Genomic DNA, 4,351 nt, shown 5'->3' with positions numbered 1-4,351 from the left:
GAACACGAAAGGCCATTTATCATTATATAGCCACTGACTATCTGAAGATTTCAGAGATTTTTTTTAATATTGATTTTCCTATTGGTAAAAGTCCTTACTACTTCGTTTCTCATGTCTCCTCAACCTTTATCATTAAATAGTCTGTTAGGGGTATGTGTGTGTGTGAAGGAAACTTAGAAATGTAGTAATAAATTTTCTCATAATACAATTATCTCTTGATTCTTAATGTGGATTTTATTAAACTATGGAATAGTATGTAAGAAGTTTTAGCTATAAATAATAAAAACCAATTTTGGCTAGTTTAAGCAAAAATTAAGATTTATTTCAGGAATATTTAGGTTATTTCACAATATGTAAGGGCTAAGACGTCAGCATATTAGGCTACTTTTAAAATGGCTTTCGGTGATCTTTGATTTCTGGTATTTATACCATACATAATCCCCTCCCCATGAGTGTCAACTGGATGTAGTGACTTCTAACAAATAGAACACAGAAAAAGTGATGGGATGTCTCTTTCAAGATTAAGTTATAAAAGACTGTGGCTTCCATCTTGTTCTTTCTCTTTCCACTCTTATGAAGGCAGATGCCATGTTATAAGCTGCCCTGTGAAGAAGCCTCTGGCCAACAGCTAAAGACAAACTGAGGCTCTTAATGTAACAGTTCACAATTGAATCCTGACAACAACCATGTGAGAGCTTGGAAGAACATTCTTTTTGAGTCGAGACTTCAGATGAAATCATAGCCTTAGTCAGCACCTTTACTGTAATATTGTGAGGGACTTTGACACAGAAGATCCAGTTTAAGATTTTTTGGATCCCTGCCCCACAGAAATCATGGGATGCTAAATGCTGTTGTTTAAGGCATTTAGTTTTCAGTTAATTTGTTACCCAACAATCGATAACTAGTAGAGTCAACAATAGACTGGAGGAACACTGGGGGAACACATGAAAAAATTCTTTTACTGCTCCTTGGATTTTCTTTTTCTCTGGATGTATGTCTCATTTACCTCTCATTACCAAGCCCCTTTGCCTGCTCCTCAGTAGCAAGTACACCAATAGCTCTAATATTTACCCAGTTTCATTTTCTGTCATACAGAGGGAAATTAATGCTTTTTAAGATATATTTCCAAAACTCGAACAGCAGAAATCAGATTGGATGATCTTAGATCATAGGCCTACCTTTCTGATCCAGCTGTCTATTCCCAGGAGAGAAACACACAAGAAAGAGACTGTGATTTACTCTGCTTGGATCACTGGACCACAGCAGTATTTGTAGTAATTACGAAGACTGGAGAAGACAGTTAGGCTTGTAATTTGTTTTAATATTTTGTTCACTTTGGCCTATCATTTATGTAATTTGAATTACTAACATATATTAGTAATATATTTGAATTACTAATTAAAAAGTAAATATGGAAAAATGTAAGGTCTTTAAAAAAACTTTCCACCTAGAAAACACATCATATGAAACTTGAGATTTGTACAAGATATATGCCAAGAAGTAGAAAGTAATAGACACTGACATTTTTTATTATGCAGGAAGGATATGGTTTGACATTTAAAGGCAACTGAAGTCTCTCACCCCTATCATATCACAAGTTCCTTTGGGCCTTCACTCTGCCTATGGTCCAACATGTGTGGAAAAACTGATACAATTCTGGCAAAGGGGAAAACAAAAACAAAAACACTAAAATCATTTGTACCGGGATAATGAGCATTTATCAAGCTAAAGTATTTAACAAGCTACAGTTTGCATAATTGTGACAAATGAAAGGTTCTCTTCAGAACTGCCTATCTGTATATGAGGAAAGCATCGACTGTGATCAAACAAAGAACACAAAAACAGAGTGGCTTTGCTGATGTTTCACTCAGATCCAAACAGAACAAATGGTGGAAGATTATGCTATATTTTGACCATCAGACTTTCTTTGTATATCAAAAGTGTTTTGGTAAAGCTAAGCTCTTAAATCAGAGGAAATGAGCATACTTTGCTGCTATTTTGGTGTACTAGAAGCATCAGTAAGAAAGTTAAAGAAAACTCCCTGTTGGAAATGTCCCAAGTAGCATGTTCAGATGCTAATAGGCAGATAGAAAGTGCACAGGTATGAGGCAGGGATGGTGGGAGTGATGATCACACAATATCCACATACAGCATAGCAAATTTCTTAGGCACCTATGATCTAGAATCACACCACTTGGATTCAAATCCTGTTTTTGACAAGTACTAGAGACTTCGAGCACCTAATTTTCACTCTGTGCCTTAGTTTCTTCATTTTTTAAAAAATTTATTATTATTTATGCCTACAGCACCTGGTCTTCTTAGGTGGTTTCCCATCCAAGTACTGACCAGGCCCGACCCTGCTTAGCTTCCGAAATCAGATGGGATCCGGCTTGTTCAAGGCAACATGTCCATAGATATGCTTATTTCACTTCTGAATGTAGAAGCAAAAATTCTCCTAAGCTACATCTAAAAAACAAAAAATTGATGAGGATCCTTTTTCTAACTCTAACAAGTGGTGCTTTGAGTAATGTTTTACTGCTGTTGCAAAGCAGACACAATTTTTGTAATATTTTAATGGGAACTTCAGCACTTAGGAACAGTTAAGTAACACTTCCTCTTTATCTGGAGATATATATATATATTTCTCCTATTTGGGAATCTTTCACTGAGGAAAAGGAAAGCCAATTTTAATTAACCGGGAAACAGAAGCTACAAGAAATAACCAAACTCATTTTACTCACTGGGTGGCAAAACTAAGATATATAATTATCATTTGCATAAGTTAAAAATACATCCACATAAAACAATATGTAGTTTGTAATAATATATGAGAACAAAAAAATATATATGTTAACCTAAGAAATACAATCAACTCAATCCTCAGCACCTGAAGTCCCTAAAGCAAAAACAAAACAATAAGCAAAAATCGAGGAGAAATTTAAAAATTAGCATAAATAGTGAAAGAGAGAAAGAGGGAGGGAGGGCTGGAGAGAGATTGTATTTGCATTTGCTCTAATTATCAGGAATATAATACATGATACACGTAGTTACTATGTGAGGAGAAGAAATCAGCAACAAGTGTCTATGGACTGCCTCACAGCCTACAACTGTAAGTGGGAACACGAAAGAGTGACTGCATCTCTGTAAGCCCCAGCTCTCTACCTTCCTGGGGCTTATAGTCTAGTTCTTAGAATGAAATTCTGTTTCACTAGGCAAGAGTGAACTCTGATGACCAAATCAATCACCATTAAATTTTTACATAGAAGTGACAAGGAATTTTCATGTAATAACATCAGTTAAAACTTTATTCATAGGTGATTTTTATGTCATATTTTTATATTTTATAAAAATCTTATATAATTTGCAAACTGCATTTTTGGTTATCCTAAGCATTCTAGACTCTAATGCTTGTATCATGAGTATGTACAACTTATATTCTTTTTAAAAATAATTTTAAAATTTATTATTATTATTATTATTTACACCTATAGCACCTGGTATTCCTAGGTGGTCTCCCATCCAAGTACTAACCAGGCCTGACCCTACTTAGCTTCCGAGATCAGACATCGGGCTTGTTCAAGGTGGCATGGCCATAGACCACGGACTGTGGCTCCACTGGAGCGTGAACTCAGGACTTTCTACATATAAAGCAGACGTGCTAACCGCTACACTATAGAACCACGTTCCTCTTCATTTTTGAAATAAGGAAATCTTTGAGTACCTACCTTTATAGCCTTGTTGTAAGGATGAAATAAAAAAAGTCATATAAAGAGTCTGGAACGGTGTCTAACACATAGTAAATACTCAAAAGTTAGCTGTTACTATTATACAGTTTTTGACACCAATTTGTTAAACTCTCTCAACCTTGATGTCCTCATTTGTCAAGTAGGGAAATGATTTTAGCAATGATACATATAAAGGTATGCGTATGACCCAAAATATAACATTACACACTCACTCAATCTAATACCTTTTTTTTTCTTATTTCTTTGGGGATGAAAAGGGAAATTGAGTTGGTAGTCCTTTTGCAATCATTTAGGATCCAGCTGCAGTCAAAATGGTGGCATACTAGCTTCCTAGAGCTGATGTAACAAATTACCACAAACTAGATGGCTTGAAATCATAGAAATTTTTTCTCCCTCACTTTTGGAAGTCAGAAGTCCAAAGTCAACATGTCAGCAGGGCCATATTCCCTCTGAAGGCCTTAGGGGAGAATTGTTTCCTGACTCCCCCAGTCTCTGGTGGCTCCTGGTACTCTGTGGTCTATGCCAACACATCTCCAACCTCTGCCTCTGTGTTCGTATGGCCATCTTCCCTATGTGTCTGTCTCTAATCTCTCTTATTTCTCTTA

General features: G+C 35.8%; 2 pseudogenes; both read right to left on the bottom strand.

Moving 5' to 3' along the window:
* Nucleotides 1-2,297: 2,297 nt before the first annotated feature.
* Nucleotides 2,298-2,416, bottom strand: LOC120607555 (uncharacterized; annotated as a pseudogene).
* Nucleotides 2,417-3,482: 1,066 nt separating this feature from the next.
* On the bottom strand, nucleotides 3,483-3,598 carry LOC120607574 (uncharacterized; annotated as a pseudogene).
* Between the last annotated feature and the right edge of the window lie 753 nt (nucleotides 3,599-4,351).

The sequence above is a fragment of the Pteropus medius genome, unplaced genomic scaffold (assembly GCF_902729225.1).
Source record: "Pteropus medius unplaced genomic scaffold, Ma_sr-lr_union100, whole genome shotgun sequence".
NCBI lineage: Eukaryota > Metazoa > Chordata > Mammalia > Chiroptera > Pteropodidae > Pteropus > Pteropus medius.
This window is presented reverse-complemented; position numbering and strand designations above follow the sequence as displayed.